The 12,339-nt window shown below is 33.8% G+C and overlaps 1 non-coding gene across 1 annotated transcript; it reads right to left on the bottom strand.

Annotated features, from left to right (window-relative positions):
• Nucleotides 1-8,640: 8,640 nt before the first annotated feature.
• Nucleotides 8,641-8,713, bottom strand: Trnar-ucu (transfer RNA arginine (anticodon UCU)). Its single transcript has one exon. It is a non-coding gene; the product is annotated as a tRNA-Arg (tRNA).
• Nucleotides 8,714-12,339: the final 3,626 nt, after the last annotated feature.

The following is a 12,339-nucleotide window of genomic DNA, read 5'->3' on the forward strand; positions in this document are numbered from 1 at the left end:
ATACGTGAGTTTTTAATTCAATCAGTTTCTGCTTCTTCTCTTTTTTTACGATTATCTCGTAAACTAAAGCCGATTGCCAAAAAGTCTAAAGAGAAATGTTGTTCAGAATCATGGTCTTGACAACGTATCCAAAGCGCATCGAAATCGGAGAGGGTTCACATTATCGAGAAACTCTTGTTCGTTGCGATGTCGCGGCGTACCACCGACACTCGCTTGCCGGCGCGGCGTGGCGCGCCGGGCCAGGGCGCGCTCTGATTGGTCCGTGTTTTTCGTTAATAACTCCTAAACAAAGCCGCAGTTGACATTGGTGCAAAGGAAAATGTCTCTTAGAATGGTCTCAGGAACCACCCCCTTTCGGGATTTTCACGAATTTTGGGACACCCTGTATAATTCTCTTATTGCATTCTTATTTTCCTTATTATCACCATTGTAATAATTGTTTACAATATAATCGATAGTTTATAGATGTAGGAAAAATAGAAGTAATTACTACGTAATATTCTACAAATGTATTGGAATTTAAAAGTAATTTGAACATTATTGCGTTATATATAAAATAATGATTCTTAAAAAATATTCTGTTATGTTGTGTAATGACAAAATTCAATCGTTCTTATTAAGATCCTTAGTAGGAAACAGAAAATTAATTTTTTTACTTATTTATCCCATACTTGTAATGCTCGACAGCATTATTGACTGCAATTATTAAAGTAGAGGTAGTAACAAGATAAAAGTATTAACTAATTAAACTAATTTTCGACGGCTCCTATCCATACAATGTTATTTAGAGGCAGTATTTCGTACGAAGATATCTAAAAAAATAATTCTATTTGACTCTATACGAATATTTCTTGCACCATATATGACGCTATTAAAAAAGTGCGTGTAACATTATTTTATTTCATTCTGAACTGAACCACTTCCTGAAACATGATTCATTTATGAGTACATTGTGCGACGAGACGAAGAGCTAGCAGACGAAGTCGAAGTCGAAATCTTAAAAGAATAAGGACTCTCCGCGTCTCTTTTTTTCCCGACGCTGTCCTTCTTTGTGTCCGAAACTTGCGTCGCTCATTGCATAAGCAAATATCATCGGAATTATATAATTTTGGTATCATTTTCATAAAAAGAAACAAAATTCACCAAATATGTTAAGGAAAATCCTATAAAAAAATAATGATAAATAATTAAGCTTTGTTGTTTGATTAGTAGTCTCACACCGATATACCCGACCCGACCCGTATCATGTTACAATGTTTCACTCCACTCCACGGCGACCGAAGCCCCCGAGCTTCACTTCCCTTTTCTCCGTTCGTCATCATAGAATAGTGTTTCCTGAAAATTGAATGTCTCTGGCCAGACTCGAGTTTTCGACATTTATAGCAAGCTTGCTATAATCTTATCTTATATGTCAAAATTTAGTTTTCTATTTAAAATATTTTGTTGTTAAAACTCATTAATAGTTTTAAATAGTACTTGAATATATTTAAAATGATATTGGAATATTGGAATATTACAATTTGGAATGAAGGGCCTAGCCGGACGAGATAGTCCTTCGAATTATTTAAACAGCCGTTGTGCCATTCAATTTTCGGTCCATTTTCCCCATTTACTTGCATTAATTTAATCATATAATTGCATTTAATTGAAATTGATATTTGAGATTTTTTCCCGATTTTTTGGTTCAAAATGTTAATTACACAAAGTGAAAAACACGCAAAAATTCGACAAATGCAGGTTTTTTAGAGAAATTGAAAAATAGCATTGATCATATTTTTAGACTATCAACATATGTACCAGAACTTTTTTTACGGCAGCTCGTAAACGACAAAGAGGGACTGAGGTACGAGGCAGCCGACACAGTTCAAAAGGCTGTGTACCGATTACATCAATGCACATAGGAAAGTTTTTTATTTTCCAATCTTTTTTACGGAATTACCAACGTATTTGTGAGATCCTTCTAATTAAAATGAGCCTAAATACGGCATAATTTGAGCCATATTTACTTATTTAAAGTGTGATAATAATTACCTAATATAGGTTATTATAATATAGGTCATTTAATATAATGTATTTATAATTATAAATAATTTAGGGATGTGCGGGCCGCTCGATGTTCGGGTTCGAGTCGGGTCGGGTCGCAGAAAGTCCGGCGGCGCGGCGGCCCTTCGATTCGACTTCGAATTCGTCGGGCGGGTACGAAAAGAATCGAACAAGTTCGGGCGGTCGAGTTATTGCGTTATCCGAGATTCAAATACTCTGCGTTCTTATGACATAGATAATGGTAATAATGGTTTTCTTTCTTTACTTATAACGTGATTTTTAATATACCTGGTTTTTTTATAACTACATTAGGTATATTCGCCAAACGCGTGCCTGCTCTTTATTTGTATTAAAGCTTGAATAATGCACGTTTCATGTGAAAAACTTAAAAGACAATATTTCTAGCTTTTTAACGAATTTTCTCCGAATGAACTTAGATATGTATCGATAATATCATTAAAATGTCTTTACGGAAGTTATACAATACACCTAGAAGATTACAATATGGTAAAGTATGGCAATAATTAAAAACGAAATATAAATATAAACATTATACGTATTATATTTCGTGTTTATATTTTATTCTGTATTATCTATAGGCTCTATATAATTAACTTCAAGATTTTATAGGGAAGTTATTGTAATGACCCCGAAAATCGAAAATCGATTTTTTAGCAGATCTTCACGTTTCATGGTCATTGCAGTCGTTTTAGACTATTTTCAGCAAAATGTTCGTATGTGTGTGTGTGTGTGTGTGTGTGTGTGTGTGTGTGTGTGTGTGTGTGTGTGTGTGTGTGTGTGCGTGCGCGTATGGCCGTTTCTATGTAATCAAATTTTTCGTTAACGTTTTCAGAAAAAGTAACAACGCGATCAGGATGATGAATGATGCAATCGATATGCCCCGCTGTAACTTAGAGCTGATTAGATTTTGCTCCATTTTGGTCAAGTAGTTTTTTAGTTTTTTTAGTTTTTTCGAAAGAAGTTCATTCAAGAATGCAATTTATACGAGAGAACGGAAAGTTTCCACCGAAGAAACAAACGTAATTACAAAAAAAAATTTTTTTTCGATTTTTTAAAATTAAAAAAAAAAATTTTTTTTTTTAATTTTTTTTGTACCTTACGATGATGTTTCCGCTTACAATAATCGAAAATTATCCCAATGCAAGAGTGAGTTAATCATCTCTACTCGCGAGAATACATTTTCAAAGAATATCGATGAAAGTACAAAAAAAAATTTATATTACAATCTTTAAAAAAACAATCAGTTCAAAACGAATTATTAACTGAGATTAAATTGAAAATTAATATAAACTATATGACAATTATTAATAACATTGATGTTGAAAACGGATTGATTAATGGACCACACATGCGGAATATTAAAATTTATTACTTTTCAAGAAAATAATAAAATTCCGTCTATATTGTGGTTAGATTTTCAATTGGCCAGAGTAGGAGTGAAAGGAAGAACTCGTTATCGTGATTATATGAAAAATGCAAATATTGATAAAAATTTTACACCAATAATAAAAATATCGAATCAAGTAAATATGTCGAGTGAGGAAAAATATAAAATCACACGTAGTCAATTTCCAGTGGTTCCTGCTGAAGCGATTACGATTCATAAAAGTCAGGGACAAACATACGAGAAAGTATGTTTGGATTTTAAAAAATCAGAAAGGCGAACTTTACAAATATTGTATGTAGCACTGAGCAGAGTTTCAAAATTGAGCGCAGTTTATATATTTTGGGACAATTTAAATTAACAGTATCGAAGAAAACCAAGATCACTACTGCAAACCCGGATAATGAGGAGTTGTATCGTTTGCGAAAAACTAATTAAGACAATTTATTTTGCAACATTAGTATGCTATAACAAGGAACCAAGCGAGCAACGAGCATACGATGTTGGTTTAATGTGACGCCATATAGCAAACATTTTGATAAGTAGAAAACTATTGAATTTCCCTAAAAACGTATAATCTTCTTAAAACGTACACTTAATAATGATAATAATATACTGCAACTAACGAATCGGGAAGTTCTTTGTGTGGCTCGTGGAGAGTCACACACCAAATAAAAAAAAACATTAATAGCTATAGGTACTACTAGCCATGCGTACCACTAACCTTTTCGCAAGAGTAGTCCTATCCGCGAGCGAGCAAAGCGAGCGAGCAAAAACAACCCTACTCGCGAGCGAGCGAAGCGAGCGAGCAACAATAACCCTCTAGTTTTTTATTTTATATGATTTTATTTTAAGTTAATTTCTATTTTATTTTATATTGTATACTATATATTATCTTTTAAGAATTTGTGTAAGATTAATGATAGTTAAGTAGGTTACTTAACAGTTAATAAAAACATCACCCACTGAAAAGTTATCATAACTTATTACATACCACGTTGTAAATATTTTCTTATAATTGTTTCACGTGAAGCGTGCATTATTTCAAATTTTAATACAAATAACGATCATGCACATGTCTGCCGAATATACCTAATGTACTTATATAAAAATCACATTATGGACAAGTTATGAAAGAAATACGTACCAGTATTATTATTATCTATTTCATAAGAACGCACAGTTGATTCTCGGGTATCGCGATAACTCGTTCGCGCGATCTTGTTCTATTGTTTTAGAAGCCGCCCGACAAAGGTGAGTCATGAGTACACTGCGGATCTTTATGCAAAATAAAAAATGTTTGCATTGATTGCACGGCACATGAGCCAAATATAAATTGTATTCTTCTTTTAATTATCCTATTAAGCTGAAACTAATACGTTGATGTCCTTAAATATTTTTAACATGTCCACTGCTTTAAATTGAACGTGTACATTTTTGTCATACATGCATAAAATCCGCAGTCTAGTCATAAGCTTCCCGATGTGTCTGATGTATCGCGTACCCGACTCGAGCCCGATAGGCGAAAAACCAAAACAAGGTAATAAAAGTAGTGGTTTTTTCCCCCTCCCCAAGTTAGCACAGGGTCCTCGAAAACTGAGATTCGACACCCCAGAGTACCCCTAAATGACGTGTCAAAATTTCATTAAGTTCGGAATACTTTCCAGGTAGACGCCTTTTTTCGACCTGTCGACTGGACTATATGAAAAAACTTGACGACACTGAGGAAAATGAAAAATTGAATAACTCCAAGAAAAATGGAAAACTTAATGACTCCGAGAAAAATAAAGAACTTACTGACTCTGAGGAAAATGAAAACTTTAATAACTCTCAGTTAATAAGCTGTCTTCAATGCCTCTTAAAAATGCAATTAATCGCATGTAGGGATTGATCAGGTGTTTCTCTCTCTATATTAAAAAATATTTAAAAATCCTTTGACAAATCTGTTTTGTGGCGTCAGGATACTGCTGTCGATATTCCATCACAGTTTGTATAGTATATATTATTTCTCCACTTTGTTTCTATATAAAATTTTAATATGATCCTCCATTAGTTTAACGCCCCGTTCAGCGGTATCATTGACCACCTTCAGTCTATGTTTCAGTCAGTCTACTTATTATTCATAATAACTTCTTTTTCCGATATTTTAACTGTTTTTCTTTTGTAGATTGGAGCGTATTAATGAATTTAGTTAAGGTAGTAGAGAAACTTCCAGGATTGCAAGATATTCATTTACTCAGTTCTCGATAATACAAACACGGGGTTTTTAGTCAAAAACGCTAGATAAAACATCGATCTGGGACGCTATCTGCCTCAAAAGTCCTATTTTTTCGATTACGAGGCGTAATTTTCATTATTCGGCAGCATGTAGCTATGAAAATAGCTATATGCGCAGTTGTATGCTTCCGAATAATGCAAATTACGCCCCTTAATATATCTCTGTCAGTTATGAATATATAAAAAAACTCTTCAAACAAAAGTTGTAGTATATAAGGAGGTGGATATAGTATCAGAGAAAAAATTTGTTTTCAAAGTAATTATTTCAAGTTTTCAAAGTCACGGATGTTTTTTCTATCAACAACTGTTTATGCTACATACGGATTCTTAAAGAGAAAAAAGACAAATTCAACGATATATCATAACGTCTATTTATGTAAAGATTTAAAAAATTCAAAATTTTCAAATTTGCTGCGCCTCATTTTCCCATGATCCAATCGGCCCCAAAATTTTTCCAGATCATTTTCTCAACATTTGTTACAATTCTGGTTTACGGGACAAAAAAATTTCATGGTCGAAAAATAAGGTCCACCCTAATGTCCATATACGTAAATTACGAGAAGCAGTAAAGGGTGCTTAACGTCGAAGAAGAAAATCCTGGTAATTAAAACTTAATATGTACTACATTCTACGTTATTAGAATAATTGTAGTTTAATTATGATACATTTTATATCAACATTTTTTATTTACACTTAGAAACGCACTGTCTCGGAAGGAAATGGACATTCGAGAGAAGCAATAAAATTAGACCATCATCGCGAAAAAAGATGAGTTTGCAATAACCTCAATATTTTATGAAATTCTATTATAATTATAGTTATGACTGTGTTTTTTTATTATAGGAAGACAGAAGATCAAATAAACTTGTGTATGCTAGTATAAAATCAATTTATATATATTATACAATTTATTTTATTATTTGTTTGACAACTAATAAATCTACAAATTGTTTCATAAACTAAAAAATACTTCCTGCATTTTCGTATTCTCCAATCAGTCCAAATAAATACCATCAACCTGTTCTCGATCATATACCAATTTTTATTAATGCAATTATGACAGTAACAAAACGTTTCTATTTAAAATGAATACATATTTTGAACATAGTTTTAACATTTTTTATTTTTTGGAAGGTTAAAAAATGTAATTAAAAAAGTAATGAAAAATAAAAATAAAAAAAAATCCTCGCTGCACGGGGACCCGAAGGCTAGCTCCAGATTGCGATTCATACGCTCGACGGCTCGACAGTCGAATTTCAGTTTCGTTTCCGTAAGCCGTAAAGCATGGCAACATGGCAAGTTCTAAAAATAGATTGTGGCTCGCACAAGCAGCGCACACGGATATAGTAAAGGTACGCTGGTGAGTGTAGCGCGCGGGCGCGTTGCTAACACGATACCAATACAGTGTCTTCTGCACCGACGAAATGCCGTCGTTGGCCTCCTGTTTCTCACTCCAGTCAGAATATATCCGAGAGGGCGTAAGAGAACACCGAAAAATTCGAGTCCCGCCAACTCCCGTAAGGCTGGCAGTCTTTAACAGTATCTCGTCGGTGGCTAGACGCATGTCATTATGATTACATAGATGATTACATAGATGTCACTTAGTTGTGTTACAATATATGGTTTCTACATTATCGACATATATGTATATATATGATAACTTGCAGTTATACATATTTCCAACAGTGCGTACGTTTGGGCTCTAAACTAACCTAAACAGTTATGTAGATTTATCTAGGGTAGCTCTGTTCGTTTATCTAGGACGGTTCCTGCCAGAGATGATATTGAACACCTGTTCGTCATCCGTAACAGAGAACATACGTCCATGACCTTGTAATTGACCTTCGGATCCATTTTCAAGGTTATTTGGAGGTCAGAAAGTATCTTTTAAATGGGAACTCCTACTTCTGACTACGGATTCTGAAAGAGCTCGAAATTTCACGTTCAGATATGTACTTATGTGCTAGATTAAAATGACTGCTAGAGGCCATTCAGAGGTCAAATCACTGTTTGGTGGAAAATAAAAGATGGCAGTAAATACTGGCATCGAGATTGGATAAGGCTTCTGATTCATAAACTTGTCTCCGACGTTAAGCTAGTTCTCCATTTCCAAGGTCATTGAAAGGTCGATTACTGGAACACAACTGCCTGGTGGACGAACATTTACGTAATGTTATTGTTCGGGTCTAGTATTCTATCGCAACTCGAGGTTAAGCATAGAGGCCGAGTATAACGTAAATCGACCTTTCAAGACAAGTTTATGAATCAGAAGCCTCGTCCAATCTCGATGCCAGTATTTACTGTCATCTTTTATTTAGCACCAAACAGTGATTTGACCTCTGAATGGCCTCTAGCAGTAATTTTAATCTAGGACATAAGTACATATCTGAACGTGAAATTTCGAGCTCTTACAGAATCCGTAGTCAAAAGTAGGGGTTCCCATTTAAAAAATACTTCCTGACCTCCAAATAACCTTGAAAATGGATCCGAAGGTCAATTACAAGGTCATGGACTCCATTAATCCTTGCAACTTTTATTCCAAACATTTTTACCGAATATGCTTCTCTAGGGAGTTAACACCCCTGGACGGGTGGTTTTGGACACCCTGTATAATATTTCTGCATTTTACGTTTTGCTAACATTTTGAAAATAAAATTATGTGACAGAAACTTACTTAAATTTAGTCTACGTTGTTGGGATTGAGAATCAGTCCACCAAAACCCGACCCTATAAACATCGAAAAAATATTTCATTCGAACAATGATACCGATAGTAAGAAATATAATGTAAATAATTTTCAATGAATACTGATTAATCTTGAAATGTTGCTTCGCTTTTTGTATAATAAATTCGATAGGTGTTTGTAAAAAAGTTGTAGAGCTGCAATCGTACACGTATACGAGTGCAAAACGCATCATCCCTTGCGGGGATCGAACCCGCGACCTTTGGATTAGAAGTCCAACGCGCTATCCTCTGCGCCAAAGGGACTACGTATTGCTCGGTCTTTATACATATATAAATTTTATACGCAGACGACATTTGAAATTGTTAACAAAATTTTAATTCTTGTAGTGTATCCCAATACTTTATATGTGAATTTTCAAATATTAAATAAATAATTATTAGGGTATTCTTCCGAAAACTGGACACGTCCGATTTCGCTGAAATTCTGCAAATAGCTTCATTTCGCGTGAAGACTTTTCAACGACTCAAAATTTAAGGCTCAAAATATTGCGAAGAATGGTTTCACCATTTTAGTGTCATTCTCTGTAATTTTGGAAACTTCTATGCTTCGATTTCGCTGAAATTCGGCAAACAGGATCTGTTTGAATAAAAATATTTGCGAGAAGAATTTTTGATCAGGGTAGGGGTTGGGTTTTTGAAAATTTTAGGTCATGACTTTCGAGTAGCTAACAATACATCAGATAAACATTGTTTTTATACAAGATGATTCGCTTACATTTATTTAACGGTTCATTTTAGAGGGCTTTTCAAAACGTAGTTATTCGTATAAAACCTTTACTCTTGATCAGGTTGGACCCTGAACATTTTTTTGACTTGCAATAAAGGAAATATACAATTAAAAAAAAGAGAGTCCCGCAAGTTCAAAAATAAATACACAGTTTTCATCAATGTTCATTCATAAAAGATAATAAAAACATTTTAGTTTTCAAATTCCAGGAAAAAATTTGATTCCGTTATCCAAAAAAAAGTAATACAACATAAAAGATGCAGCCTGTCTAGATCTTCAAGTTATGTCAAACATATTTTCTGATACAGTCAATAATTTGGAAGATATGGTTTTTCCGCTATCTGATCGAGTAAAAATTATAGAACAGATTTTTTTTAATTTATTCAAACAATCCTGGGGGTGGCCCAAAAAATTCGTATATGTCGAAAATAAGAGCCAACCTAAAATACTGAAATTATCAAATATCTCCTTCAATTAATAAAGCGTCAAATACTTGTGTGTGTGTATTTCATATGCTATTCCAAATTGAACTAGAATACCTTTTATCCATTACACAATTAAATATACATATAAATTACACTGTTCGAAAACAATTTTGTGTATAAATAATCAGCAGGTGACTAATAAATATTAATTATTACCAGTAATTTTTGAGAAATTTGATTTTGAAAAATCAATGATTCGAATTAATATTTGGACGCTCTAAAAAAAACGATAACTTTTTTAATACTGTACTATACGATTTGAACTTTTTCTGGGTAGCTAGAGCAATTACTTTACTACAGGATGTGAAAAGAAATTTTTTCAAAAATTGAAATTGATCGGAATTGTAGAAAAAGTACTAATGGAAATGGAAGGAACACAATTTTTAACTTTGGGACTTTGTTTGGACTAGTTAGGAGGTAAACATACTAAAAGCCCCTACTCCTAGGAGGTGAGCGGGGTGCAGAGGGGCACGTAGAAGGTCCACTTGTTCGGTTTTCCGCTTATATCTCGGAAATTATGTGTCCTAGCGATAAGACCATTCCATATAACCTTAAAGCTGACAATATGTGCCATAAGATTGACTCCATTCAGTTTTTCGCTATTTCGCATAGTTTCCGATATATCAGCGCTCAAAGTTCTCCAATTGTGCTAAAGAGTTCTTTTTCACAATTAGTGAACTTTGAGTGCGAATATCTCGGAAACTATCCGTCCTAACGATAAGACCATTCTATACAAAATTAAGGCTGACAATATGTGCCATAAGATTGACTCTATTCAGTTTTTCGCTATTTCGCATAGTTTCCGAGATATCCGCGCTCAAAGTTTTCTAATTGTGAAAAAGAAATTTTTGCCTCACGTGTTTTGCCTTATTTGACTAGCTAACTCTTCAGCACAATTAGTGAACTTTGAGCGCGGATATCTCGGAAACTATGCAAAATAGCGAAAAAGTGGATCCAATCAATCTTGTGGCACATTTTTTCAGCTTTAATTTTGTATAGAATGGTCTTATCGCTAGGAGGCATAGTTTCCGAGATATAAGCGGAAAACCGAAAAACCTGCACCCCGCTCACCTCCTAGGAGTGGGGACTTTTAGTATGTTTAGCTCCTCACTAGTCCAAACAAAGACCCAAAGTTAAAAATTGTGTTCCTTCCATTTCCCTCTACAACTTTTCGTTGACTGGACTATAACAGTCGCATTTTACAATTGTTTTGTGTGGGCCTATATTGATAATTTAAGAAATACGTTTTGTTGATCTGTGTCAGTTAAACATATTCTGAAAATTTCGTCACAATTGTTTCCTTGATCTCGATCGACAATTTGTTAATAACGTATATTAATGTCTTCAGCGCACTGGTTCGCGATCTGATGTTGCTACTTAAGCAGTTTTGCAATTAAGCAACTATTTAGACCATTTTCAAGAAAAATTTTCATATAATTGCGTCTGTAAAAATTATTAAATTAATATAAAGTGTAATTTATGTTGCGTTCCGCACAAAGAACCAAATGTTCTAAGAAGAAACAAACCTACTTGCTAAGTGAACAAATTATTTAAAACTCTTTACAACTTTATAATACATGTTGATTCCATGCCTGTGATATACGAACTGAGGACAAACGTTAGAGTTTGAAGAGGCAATGAATCAGAAAACATCGATCGACGCATTGGCCAATCAATATTTGGCGGTAAATATGAACCGTGAAAAATCCAAGCAACAAGTTTCTTCTGTTTGTATACCATACGAAGTTGTGGTAATTTATTAATTGACATTCAATCTACTTTTGATGTATTTTAAACCTTTAACAGATTTTATTTGCTAGAAAAATTCACCATAAAATATTACTGGTTCCGTAATGTTCGGTAATATTCATGTATCTGAGGTGTTTCATATCTAAGATTTACGCTCTGATGTTTAATCATGCGAATTGTTTGTAGTGTGTTGTGCTGGAGGTAAAAATATGGTGTGTCTATGTTCTCTGATCCGAGTCTCCAAAAGTCTAGACGTTTGTCCTATGTATAGTTGGTTACAACCCTTACAAGGTATTGAATAAACTAAATTGCAGTTTTTTTACCAATGGTACACTTTATCTTTGATCGCGGGGCAAAATTCCCTTAAATAATGTGGTATTTTGAAAATTGTGTGAATTCTCCTACCTTTCTGAATATTCTCTTAATATCGTTAGAAATATTTTGAACGTAAGGAATAACGACGGTATTTTTCCAATTTATTGGTCCTGTCCTCAAAATACTTTTTTCTTTTTGTTTTTCGATAAACCAAGGGTGGTAAATCGCAAAAACACGTTCCTTGATAATCTTGGATGTAAGCAAGACAGGATAACCATTACGTTTCAAAACATCGCTAATCATTAACAAATTGTCAGATCTAAATTCAGGATGAGATAGTAGGATTGCACGATCAATCAGACCTTTGATTAAACCCACTTTGTGTTGTATAGGGTGGAAGGAGTAGAAGTTGACGTATCTACCTGACCAACTAGATTTATGGTTAGAATATGGGTAGAATTAGATTGGTTTTAAATTTGTTTCCTGCTTTAATTACACTAATGTCAAGAAAATTCAGCTTTGAGTTAACTTCAATTTCACAAGTAAATTGAAGTCTTTCATGAAAGCTATTAAAGCTGTCCAATACAATTTGT

Source organism: Lasioglossum baleicum, chromosome 1 (genome assembly GCF_051020765.1).
Source record: "Lasioglossum baleicum chromosome 1, iyLasBale1, whole genome shotgun sequence".
NCBI classification, from domain to species: Eukaryota; Metazoa; Arthropoda; class Insecta; order Hymenoptera; family Halictidae; genus Lasioglossum; species Lasioglossum baleicum.